General features: G+C 34.4%; 1 long non-coding RNA gene across 1 annotated transcript in view; it reads left to right on the forward strand.

Moving 5' to 3' along the window:
• Positions 1 to 13284, forward strand: part of LOC150107234 (uncharacterized) — a 182436-nt gene that overhangs the window by 15470 nt on the left and 153682 nt on the right. Inside the window, exon 2 of the long non-coding RNA XR_016548226.1 lies at positions 2385 to 2452. This is a non-coding gene — a long non-coding RNA (uncharacterized LOC150107234). The remainder of the gene's footprint in view (positions 1 to 2384; positions 2453 to 13284) is intronic.

Below are 13284 nucleotides of genomic sequence, written 5' to 3' on the forward strand. Positions count from 1 at the left end.
CTATCAAAAAGGGATTTCTATAAATATTTCCACCAGTGTCAGAAGGATGTGCATAACGAGTTGCTGCAGAGGGGAGACGTAAAGGATTGTAAATCCCAAATCCTCTCACTTCAGTCAGAATATTTTTTGAATAGATCACATATTTTTCATACTTTGTTCAAAATCACGTATTAATTACGTTGCATTTTGTAGCAATTGTAGAATTATTACGATTTGTTACTATGAAGCTATTACAAAATTTAAAAAGTGTAAAAACAAAATATTTAGGAATATTATAGATCCTATACGAAGCATGATTATCCTGGTAGCAATCACTTGTTGATATGTCAAACAGGTTATTTTATCACTTCAAAGTGAGAAAAGGCAATGAGATTTCGCCACTTTAAAATTTGAGAAATGCCTTATTGTCTCAGCGACGTATACTATATTTCAGTTTTCTATATTTAGTTAAGAGATAAAATTACACATTTTGCTGCATATTTGAGTGATTTGTTGAGCGAAATACTATAATCTATAATATTAGTCAGGCGTTGTTTATTTAAATCATGCAAGATTGCACCAGTGAGACCCACCATCACCGTCAAATTTTGAACGACCTCTCCATCTGACAAGAAAGTTATGTCTCTGCATAAATTGTTGATGCCGATTGTTTTAAGCTGAGATCAAAGATGGATCTCGGTCTTATGTGTCTGTTAATTAATATTCCGTCCATGTAGCGTACCCATGTAGAATTCGAACCCATGTAGAATTCGAACCCATGTAGACTTGGGTTCGAATTCTATCTAAGATGCAAGAAACTTTATACACAATTAAATGGTCTTATAGAGAACTGGCAGGATTTAAGGTGAATCATATAAACATAAATGTCTTTTTATTTGCTTTTCTGTACGCTTACACTTCACTTTTAGACAACCCATCACCAAATTCTCTTGATTTATAGCTTCGGCCGTTGCTAAATCATAAGACACAGACAATCAAATACACAGAAATATTTGATTTTATAACACAAAGTATAGCATTTTTAGAGTGATGGCATTGCTTTCAAACTTTTACTATAATAAAAATGTACTTTTTTTTTTTTGTAAAATTCGAAAATATTTCGAAAAATATCATGAATTCTACTATCGAAAAATCGAACCCCGACAGAAATCTCTTAATTTTTTTTAACTTGTTATATCGATGTACTGTCTAGGAGTTGAGAAGTGAATCAGAAAAATAATGCTTCTAAGAAAGCTATTCAGGTATGAAAGCTTTACGTTTATTTTTTAAAGAATAAACTATGGTAGCAATGCTGTGTAATTTTGACAGATAATTGTTTATAATAGTAAAATCGTATATATGTTTTGCATGTTTTGCAACGATCTCACTTTAAAATAATGAGCACTTTAAAAAAAGAAAGTGGAAGAAGAATGATTTGACACTTTTCATGTTATTTCAAAAAACATTATCAGAAGACAGGAGGGATTTCTTACACAGACATCGGAAAGCAGTGCACTAAAAGATACAAATATCGAACACACATGTTTTATTGCTTTTGTGCATCCTGTCGATGCCACGTTTATAGCCTATGAAGAAATATGAACGCTCTTGAATGGGTATATGCAGTGTACGGAGTCGACTACCGTAAAGTGAGTTTTGTCAGATCGTTCGTCTTGTACCGGGAATTGCCAAAAAAACAAAGAAGCAAGTTTTTGACATGTAATTTATTTTGGTTCGATTTCAGTGAGCAACAAATGAACAGTGTATGGCAAGACGCAGAAGAACAGATTGCTTCCATTGCAGTTCTGGTTTACCAGGCAAACCGTGTACTTACGAAAATATTTTGCTTTCCAGTTTTCTTGTTTTCGTTAGTTTCTTGCAAAAAATAACTAACATATTACCGATGAAATGCTCAGAACGTGCTTCATTTACACGTGTATTTAATGCAAAACCACCAAAATTGCAGATGTTTTTCATAGCGATGAGGATTCGATGTTGTTATATATTTTAAATATTACGAAACAGTGCATTGTACTCTAATAAGAACTGCATTTGTTACTGGGAAAAATGATGGACTAGTAAGCTAAGTCTTAAGCATTATCAACTTCGGAGTGACACCTTTTATTAGCTCATCAAATTAATGTTCTGTGCAGATTTTGGCTTTCTCTTAGTTTCTTGTATATACTTTTTATGTATATACTTAAAACACAAATTAATAAGTATTATACCGTCAATATAAATCATAGTTTATTAACCAGTATCACAAATCGAGAATATTTATTTACATTTGCATTTATTATTATTTATATTATATATTTGACATGGAATTTAAGATTGGTATAATTTTAAAAATAACTTTTAATTTAACAGTTAATTCCAATTTATCCATTTTTCATTATTATTAGTGTTGGGCTGCACCACTGTTGACAGAGGACTGGGCAGTTCATCCTGAAAATCAAACACCCGATATCTGGTATGTAAATTGTCGGTGGTTCCAAGAGTAGTCTTTACAGAACGCTTCAGAGTGAGTCACGGTCGTGTATCATTTTTGCAAAATAAATATTTCCTTTAGAGGTTATTTTCGAAAAAAAACAAAAGGTTCTTTTAGATCTCTCCAGTCTTTACTTTTCGTGATGTACCTCTGGCATATATTATCTAGCAAAAAGTGTAAAATCGGATGGGAATGCTATCTAAGTTCTTTAGATAGCATCATTCTAGTATTCTCCTTTTGCATACGTAAAAAAATGACTCTTGTTCAATGTGATAAAAAAAATAATTAAATAAGAATATATAAGTGGTAGATCCAGCATTATTTCAAAGCCGAATGTAGAAACTATGAACGTTTCTACATGATGCTGGATTTAATATCCACTTAACTTATATAATTTTGCATAGCTGAAATGAAGCTTTTTGGCTCTTTATTTTAGTAAATATTTTTACTCAGTGACCGAGAGTTCGCTTTCGAAAAATGCATTTCTCTGACATTTTAAGTTTCTTAGTACTGCATGAGAGTTTTTGCTCTCGTAAGGTTTCTGCCTGGTTTCTGAAGAGAACCAACCAGTTCGAAACAGCTGTCAGGCCAGTGAAACCTTATCAAGTGAGAATGAAGGTAAACATACAAAACGATCGAATGGATCATCGGAGAATAAAAATGATGACACTGACCCAATGAATGAGATCGCATTATTACGCGGAACGATACATAGGGCAAATCGGCAGCTGGAGCGTTGGCAAAAATGTTTACCAAGCGTACCGACTAATAATCGCCAAAAGTATGATAGAAAAAATAAGAGTATGATAGTGAGTGTAAACAAAATAAAAGAGCGAGTGTTGTATGGAGATTCCTTAGTAAGAGGTGTGTTAGTTGAGAGTTTAACAAAATCGTACCAACCCGGTGCGAACGTTAAGAATGTAAGCGAGTCAATTAGAATGCAAAAGCAGCGGGTGAAAGAATTGATAGTGGTGGCAGGTACAAATGATTTGAAAGGAAACAAGATGGCTATGAGTGAGGATGTGAAGGAATTGCTTGAGGTAGCAAAAGAGAAGAGTGAGAGAGTTAGGATAGTGAGTCTGTTTTTCCGCGGTATGACAGTGAAGAGTATAGAAGGAGGGCCATAATTGCTAATGACTTTATGCGCGAATTATGTTTGATGAGTGGTGTGGAATTTGTTTATGTGTGGAATGAGTTCGATGGGAGAAAGGATTTATATAAAATGGATGGTTTACATTTCAATGGATTTAGTGGACGGAGATTTGAAAAGGTGTTGTCGAATGTAGTGGAAGTGAATGTGCAGAATCAGGGAAACTATAGTTATTAAGGGGGAGGGGGAGTAGATATGCAGATTTTAGGGAGACAGTTGAGTGTATGAATGTGCGTAGTATGCCCAAGCTAGTAGGAAAGACCATGAATCAGAATGGGATAGTTAGTATAAGGTAACAAAATAGGAATGGGACAAATCGGCTTCTGCAATTCATGTATACCAATGCCTGAAGTATTAGGAACAAGAAGGAAGAATTTTTGGCCTTGGTTGGCACTTCCAGACCACAGGTTATTGGCATTAGTGAAACATGGCTGACAGAAGATGACACGGCTAGTGGGATTGAATGTGAGGGGTATGGTGTGTTCAGGAGTGACAGGGAGAATAAAATGGGGGGGAGGAGTGTTATTGATGATAGCTGATGAGCCAAGAATACAAGTGGAACTGCAGGATAGAGAAAAGAGCACATTTGAGGCTATTTGGTGTGAGATTGAAACTAGCAGAACAAAATATACAGTTGGGTGCTGCTATAGACCAGGTGATGGAATAGATGGTGGAGATAGTATGCATAAGCAAATAGAAGAAATGAGTGGAAAGAGAGTAATTATTATGGGAGATTTCAACTATGGTAACATTGATTGGGAGGAAGAGAGGACACACGGGAGGAAGGAATTGGATTTTATGCGGTTATTAAGAGATAACTATCTGCAGCAGCATGTAATGGAAAATACTATGGGTCAGAGAGTGCTTGACCTGGTAACTGCATCTGAGAATTTAGCTGTAACGAATATGACCACGTTGCCACCAATTGGTGAGAGTGATCATAGGGTCTTGACTTGGGGGGTGGCTAAAGGTGTAGAATTTTCAATTAAGACAGGGTACATGTGGAATTATCGGGCTGGTAAGTATGACAAGCTTAGGAGATTGATTGGTTCAGTGCCATGACATGTACAACTGCAATGGCTAGAAGTGGATAGTGCATGGGAGGCGGTTAAGAAGTGTTTGCATGAAGCAATGGCTGACTGTATACCTAGAGTCCGAATAATAAATCAAGTAGGGATTAAATTGATGAATAACACCATTAAGCTTGAGCTGCAAAAAAATAAACAACTATGGAGGGAATTTAAGGAGAAAGGTGACCCACAGGCACATGAACGGTATAAAGCGCAGGCCAGAAGGGTAACCAGTGTGGTAAGAAAAGCAAAAAAGGATTACGAAAGAACATTGGCCAAGTAGGGCTAAAGAGAATCCTAAACAGTTTTTTCGATATGTTGCAAGTAAAAGAAATACGTATGTGGCAGAATGATTTTAATGAATGCCGATGGTAGGGAGGTAACCGAATCAGTTGATATATTTGAATTACTGAGCGAGCACTTTACAAGAATATATCTTCCAGGTGGTGACATTGCAGAAATGAATGAACCAATAGATTATACGGGAATTGTGGTGAATGAAGGGGAGGTGAGCAGTCTATTGCAAAACCTCAATGTCAATACATCTGTGGGATTGGATGGTATTCCAGCTCGTGTTATACGTGAAGCGGCTAAAGAATTGTCAGTACCCTTGACCATTTTGTTTGAGTCTCGGGTCTGGATTAGCCCGAGGGGGCGGAAAGAGGGGAAAATAGTTCCACTGCATAAAGGAGGTTCCAAGACTGCTGTTGTAAATTACCGACCGATTAGGAATCGTTGTCAAGATCTTGGAGAAATTAGTCAAGAGAAGAATACAGGATTGGATAGATGAAAATGGGATACTGTATGGGAGACAACATGGTTTTGTGAAGGTAGATCATGCCTCAGTAACTTGCTCACGTTTTATAACACAGTGACGGCTGACCTGGATAAGGGTAATGGGTTTACAGTGATTCTACTGGACCTTGCCAAGGCCTTTGACAGGATACCACATGGAATTCTAATCAGTAAACTGGAGCAGATGGGGATGGATATAGGGTTGGTGAGATGGAGAGATACCAGAGAGTGGTTTATTCAGGAGTGGAGTCCAAAGGACGGCTTGTGACTAGTGGTGTGCCGCAAGGTTATGTTCTTGGATCACTACTTTTCAATTTGTTCATTAACGATAGAGGAAAGGATCTGAGAGGAAGTGTTCACTTGTTTGCTGATGATGCAAAGTTGGGTAGAGCAATTGTGAGTGCACAGGATGTCAAAATTTTGCAGGATGATTTGGATAGTTTTGAGGACTGGACTAGGGAAAATGGATGTCAATTTAATGTGGCAAAGTGTAAGGTTATGCATTTTGGAGTGAAAAGATTAGCAGCAGTATATCACATTGGTGGAACCGTACTCCAGGAGGTTGATGAGGTCAGGGATTTGGGAGTGTTGGTGGATATGGAGTTGAAGTTTAGGGGACACATTGTAAAAGTGGCTAAATCAGTTCATCAAATCACTTGGTTGCTGAAAAATACTTTAACAAGCAGAGACAAACAAGTTATTGTTCCCCTTTATCGAGCCTTGATAAGACCCCATCTAGACTACTGTGCCCAGATATGGGCGCCAGGGTTTCTTCTTGATGGGGTGGATAGGTGGATAGGATCCAGAGGCGAGTTACCAAGATGATGGCAGGTCTGTAGAATGAACCTTATGAGAACAGGTTGAAGATTTGTGGGTTGTAAAAATTGGTTGATAGGCGAAAAAGGGGTGATATGATTTAGACATTCAAATTACTGAAGGGTTTCTATAAGATTAATCCAGAAGATATTTTTGAGAATAGGACTGGTAGTGGGAGGACTAGGGGCCATACATGAAAGCTGGGCAAGAATGTGGTTAGCAGGGGGTGTTAGAGTAGGTTTTTTACTTGGAGAGTGGTGAATGAGTGGAATAAGCTACCAGAGTTTGTTGTGGGTGCTATGACCGTGAATGAGTTCAAGGCGAGGTGTGATAATTACTGTGTGAATGTCGAATATTTGTTCTTGACATGATGTTAGGGCCTCCCTCGATGAGTCAGTCTGTCGACTCCTTGGAGTTGCCCGAAATAATAATAATAATAATAATAATAATAATGGACTAATAAAAGACGAACATATAGATGCTTAGACGTCGCCTATGTCTGCTAAGTTGTCCGCGCTAAGGTAACTCGTTAATGCCGGAGAGTGTATGCCCGTAAACTCTCTGGTCAACATAAGTTACGAAACTTTCATAGTCTCTACATTCGGATTTGAAATAATGCCGTATTTAATATCCACTTTACTAATATAATTTAGAATCGCCGAAATGAAGTTTTTTGACTCTTTATTTTAGTAAATAAATAAGAATAGTTGTCTAAACGATCAAAAGAGTTCGATGCTATCACCATATATGTGATATCCTTTGATGGTTTACTTGAGGTGAAGATATTCTATTGTTCCTAATACTTTAGATTAATTGCATGATAAATATGAAATTTATAAATTTACGCTTAATAATTAAATGATTGAACCATATTTCTTTTTCTTTCGGTATCTTTTTTGCATAATTAAAACTCACGGTGCAAAGTGGTTAGAATCCAATCAAATATCCAATAATCTATTGAGATACTGACCAGGTTATTTCTGTCACTAAAAACAAACACTACAAATGAAAATAATTATGCTAATTTATTTTATTCCCATTTTAACACGTGGAATGGTAGCATAACTTCGGAACAAAAAAAATAATGAATAGACGTCTAGTGAAGTGTATTTTTAATATATTAAAATACATCCCGTCTTAATGGAAAATATTGATCAACATCAAAATCTTGAATGCTGGTGGCAAAATAAACAGAAGTACACACACTCCTACGACAGCAAGTAAATATTTGCGTTCGAATTCATAGATATGACGAATATTAAAATCGATTTCCACTAGTCTGTCTTTAGAAAGGAACGTAGCCTGTGGAAGCGAAAAATAAGGACAGCAAATTGTACTCATCAAGTCGACTAGCTGAGAGAATTATTTGGAGCACTACGAGACAACCAACATTTCTTTCTGTCGAGTAAAATATGGCCCCAAGGTAAAGGCGGTAATAAGAGGTAGCCGAAAAGGCTCGGAGACAATCAGAGTAATAAGTTGCTTTTACTGCACTGGAAGAGATTGGAAAACATCTACATTGCGAACACATTTGGGAAATCTATAAAGAATATTTTAATCGTCGTCTTGAAGTACAATTAATGGAGAAACAAAAAGTTTATAATTGTTATATAATGAGTAATTATCCAACAAATGGAGATAATTGAAAACGCTTAGAGAACTTATTGCTGTTGTCTTGATCGCACTTCGTTCAGTAATTTTTCATGAATTACGACTACTGGTTAACCACCTTACCGGCCATTATGGGTCAAATACGTATCCTCATGCGCTTCGTATCCATCATATATTTCAATGCAATATCAATGGTATTGCAATTTTAATATGCACTTCGCATCCATGATAATCTTGACGTCTATAGACGTCTATTGAACTAAAAATAAAAAAAAAGAGGTGAAATTTCGTAAATGATCATAGTAATGATAATTATAAAATATATTTCCAAGTTAAGCCGTTTGTATTTAAGTTTTTTTAGGAAAATGAACCTTCTCAACGTTGTTGAATTAGTCAACACATTTGAATGCTTTTGAGTCGTTTTCACAGGCAATAGATATGAATGGACACAATTTCTACATAATGAAGGCCTCTCAAATGTGTTTGTTTCTCAAAACAAATGCGCAATTAAACAACTAAAGCACAGTCAATAAAAAAATGAAAATAATAATCATACCGTCAGTTTCAATGCCATGTGTTATGAATATTCGTTTAAACAAGTAAAAAAATAAGAAAGTCACAAACAAATTCAATAATAATACAAGGTAAATATGTACTCATCACGAGATTATTTTTCTTGCAGATTATTGAACCACTAAGATTCTTTGCTGCAAGTACCCACTTCTTTGATTATTATCGGTCCCGTTAAAATGTGGATCTTTTGGGATGCTTACCATTCAGCGTTCTCCTCATCTTACCTCTTCACCCATTCTTTCTGTCCAATGTTCTTTCTTTCATGTCCAAACCATTTCAATCTTCACGCATGGATTCCGTCAGTCAGTAATGGGAATCTATGGAATTGGTATAGCTCTTGATTATATTTTCTTTCCCATTCATCTTTTATGTTATTTCTTAAGGATCCAAAGATATTTCTAAAGATTTCATTTTCAAAGATTTGTAAGGCTTTTACATCATGGTCTGTTATGCTCCAGGTATAATGAATGATAAGATCTACTAGATGCATATATTCTAGTTTGTATTTCGTAAACATTTTATCATACTCGTAAATAATTCATATCGGCTGATTCACACGTATTGAAATATATTTGCTGTTCTGCTGTTTATTTCGATCCCTAACAATGGCTCCAATTAACAAATAATCACTGTCATACACATTTGCCTTATAAATCTGAATATATTGGAATAAATTTATTTCATCTTTATTTTTTTATTCGAGTGTTTAAGTCTTTATTTATTATGCTATAGTTATAGTTTGTTTGCTTGATAAAATGTATCTCCATCTAAACTTTTTCGTGTGTGTTGTGTGTGTGTGTGTTTCTTTTAATTTTGAATTTCCAGATGCAGCTAAAATAGTGACTTAGAAACAGAAGTCACTGATTTTATTAACAGTATCACTCATAAAAAGAGATTTCTCAAAAAGAGAAAGCATAATTATGACCAACTGAAACTGTAAACTAAAAATAATTTAATGAATGGGTTCCATCAATGATGAGTTTTATTTTATTTTATTTTTTTAAATATTAGTAAGGAAAAATAATCGTACAATTACGGCATCGTCAAAGAATACAACCTTTACATTCTCCATAAGTAATTTCATGAAGAATAACAACCACGTTTGCTATTTATCACATATTATCATATAAAAATAGTCTAAAATTGTACTAGTGCAATGTAACATGACACACAGAGAACGGTGTGAAAGATTAGGACATTCCTAACACAACTGGAACAACAACAACAACAACAAGGAATTGCAATTCCTTTGAATGGAAAAGATCTGAATTATCATCGTGACGAGAGAAATCTTCTTATAGAGTTTTTCGATTTCTAAGAACTAGCCGATCTAATATAGGGATAGCAAGATTTTTTTATCCCTGAAATTCATGTTCTTTATCATACATACAATACTACTATTAGTGGGCGGTAGATGGCGTTGTGTGTAGATTATTGTAAATGGAGAAGTGTGTAGAGTGTGACGTTGTATAGAAGGAAGATTAAACAGAGCAGACGGTGGGTCTGTGTGAAATAACGTTCACTATATTGAAAATAACGTTGCCTCTCCCAGCATTAAGAAGATTAAACTTGCTAAACGTGCCTAGAGACAGAGAATTTAAAATAATAACGGATGAATTATTAGGTAATACCTACTAAATTAATACGATTAATGAGAAAGTGAAAGGAGCTATTTCCTTGAGATTCTTAAAACCTACCTATAGTCTGATTTTGATTATATTGGTCACGATAATTCTCGTGATCATCCTATAGCTGCTATCAAAAGCCACTGCCTTCATTTCCTGATCAGATAGATACACTCTTTATTCTTATTTTATACTAGAGGGAAAAGCCTGTATCGAAGAACACCTTTGCAACTCAAACTGGAGAGCTTAATCCTCCACCATCACCACTTCTTCAAGAGGATAAACAGAACAATTGTAGAATAACAATTGTTCTGTTCATAATACGCATATGAAAAATTTGTAATAAGCATATGAATATATGGTTCTTCCGTAACTTATGAAACTAACAAACTCTCATATGTACAACAGAAATTCTTATATCTGAAATTAGTTTTGTAAATTACGAGACAGGTACACCACAAAAAGACACACAGATAACCATAATTTACTTTCAATAATATGCGAAAAATCATATTCGACCAATTAAAATATTTTCAGAAACAGCAAAAACATTATCTGCATTTACGAACTTTATATCAAAAAATAAAGAAATATTATGATGAAAACATGATCGCTCTACTATGAAATATTTTGAGTTACGCATGAGCTTTACGTGACGTGCAATATCCGTACAAATTATAGTTGTTTGATAAATAATGGATACAATTTTAAATGTAGTCATTGCACATGGGTAAATGTAAGTACATTATAAAAGTTAACTAGGCGGGGTTTGTATAGTCAATATTAACCATTTCTTTGACAAATGCAATACTGTGTTTTGTATGAACGCACTGGTTTTAGTCACGCAATCTGTTATTTCAATCTACCAAGTCTGAAGGAGATAGTGACAGATTTGTGAATACGGTATATCCATTTGTAAAGATTGAGATGGCAGATTAATGCTTCGTGACAGAGTAAATCCTGTGTGTATAACCGAACAAACTGGAGCAAAACAAAATTTTGGTATACATGAATTAATGAGAATCTCACTCTTTGGAAATTGCACATTATTTCTTTCTGCACATCATTTTAACGTTATCCTAATAAATCTTTAACGATCCTAAACTTATTTAGGTAATGGATACATCATTTGATACAGTTTCTCTCAATGTTAGCACAGCAAGAAAATTCTTAAATGTATTTGACGAATAAATAAAGTCGGATTAAGAAATACCCGCAATATCTTTAATTGCAATTAATATTTCAAGAATGATTTCTTTTCTTTCCAACAACCAATGTTTTATTCATAAATAACCGCCTCACTGTTTATGTGTACAACACTTGATTACATTAATATATTAAAAACTTCTATACGCAACACACAATTTATGTAATTAGTTTTAGATAAAAACTAAGCCCGCAAAAAAGTCAAACGGCATAATGCCTTTTGCATTTTTTTTAATTTTGCAATAACCGTAATGAATATCCTACTTCTATATTTGTACGAATATTAAAAATATTTGAAAACTGAATCACAAATTAATTTATAAAAAATCAAATGGTAATAAAATCTGATTTTTTAAAGTAAACATGATCATAAGGAGAATATCAGATTACAGATATAATACCCATTATAGATTGGTATATAAACAGTAGGTTGAATCAGGTTAAATATTTCATCTTAAAAATTCTTAAATTGATTTCTAAATTATTGGAATAATTTCACACGCATTTAGGCATAACATTAAACAAGTTTATTAAGAAATGCATTTTTCAAATAACGGATTTTTGCTCTCCCATTTAGTTTATTGAAAGTAAATATTAAACTTAACTGTACTGCCAACAGTGACAAGGGTGGTAAAAAATATAAAATAATGAAACAAAATAATGAACAAAAGGAACACACCATTTTTATGCTGATAACTAATTCCATAAAAAATTCCTTAAATATACTTACAGTATATTTATATATATTATACAGTGCAGATAAACACATTGCCAGATATATTCGTTCTCCTCCTATAATTATGTATTATTCAAATAAGCATACTGAAGTTATTCGGATCATTCATTAATATTGTAGAACGTTATCAGTTACTTCCGTTAGAAGCAGTGAAACTATATTACTGAATGTAATGATTAATCCTAAAAGAGTCCTCAGCTTCTTTTAAAAATGGTTATTGATATTATTATTATTACGTGATATCTCTAAGGAGTCCAAGGACTTGTTACCAGAGGGTGCTCTAAACAATCAATCAACCCCGTCTACATTACTTAACCTTCATCTACACACAGCGCCGTCTACAGTCCAAAGAGTATTTCTCATAAATTGCGTATGTTCTTTGGTCGATTTATTGTATGTCGGATGAGAGACGAAAGATTCTGAGAAAAACAAAATAGCTATCCTCGTATAAGATCTGCTAACTCAACTTCAGTTGAAATAGTCAAGGAAGCTTATATACAAGTTCCTTTATTTGTCAACTAGGCGTGTTTTTCATTGAATGCAAATATGCGAATCATTTAGATATAGCGATTGAAATAAATTTATTCCAATATCACATTTCATTAATTCTGACACACTGTCTTCAAATTTTTGGTGCTCTTTTTCGAATGCTTCTGAAACTGGCAGAGTGCCCAGGGGAGGGAACTCGGCCAGTTCCCCATTTCTGATTTGTTATTTCCATTCACGTTATGCTTATTAATGTTTATGTACGGTTTCCATAAATGTAAATAAATTTAGTTTGGAAGTTTCATAAGCAACAGAAATTTAACAATTTAAATTATACCATCTTTCTCATGACATGAAATAGACTGCGTAAATAAAAATAAAATATATAAATTCTTTAGCCTATGGATGCTACCCTACCCTAAACCTTTGGGAACAATCCGTCCTGAACTACGAAACTGCGCGGAGATATCAGAATATCAAACCCATCCGCATTGAGAAACCTAACCTTTCTACCGGATCATTTTCTTCCTCCCAGAGATATCGATTTATCTTCATCCATCGCATACATGTCAGTCCACAGATCTTCGGTTTCTTCTCTGCCATAACCCACATTTTAGAATGTGCATACATACAGCACAAATAAATTGATACGAAAGAGAGAACTTTTAACCCGATGTTTATGTATTAACACAAGAATCCCGAGGTAAACTTTCAAAATATTTGGTTCATAAGGAAACAAACATTTC

This window comes from Typopeltis vanoorti, chromosome 4 (genome assembly GCF_054136105.1).
Source record: "Typopeltis vanoorti isolate ZY-2024b chromosome 4, IOZ_Tvanoo_1.0, whole genome shotgun sequence".
In the NCBI taxonomy this organism is placed as follows: domain Eukaryota; kingdom Metazoa; phylum Arthropoda; class Arachnida; order Uropygi; family Thelyphonidae; genus Typopeltis; species Typopeltis vanoorti.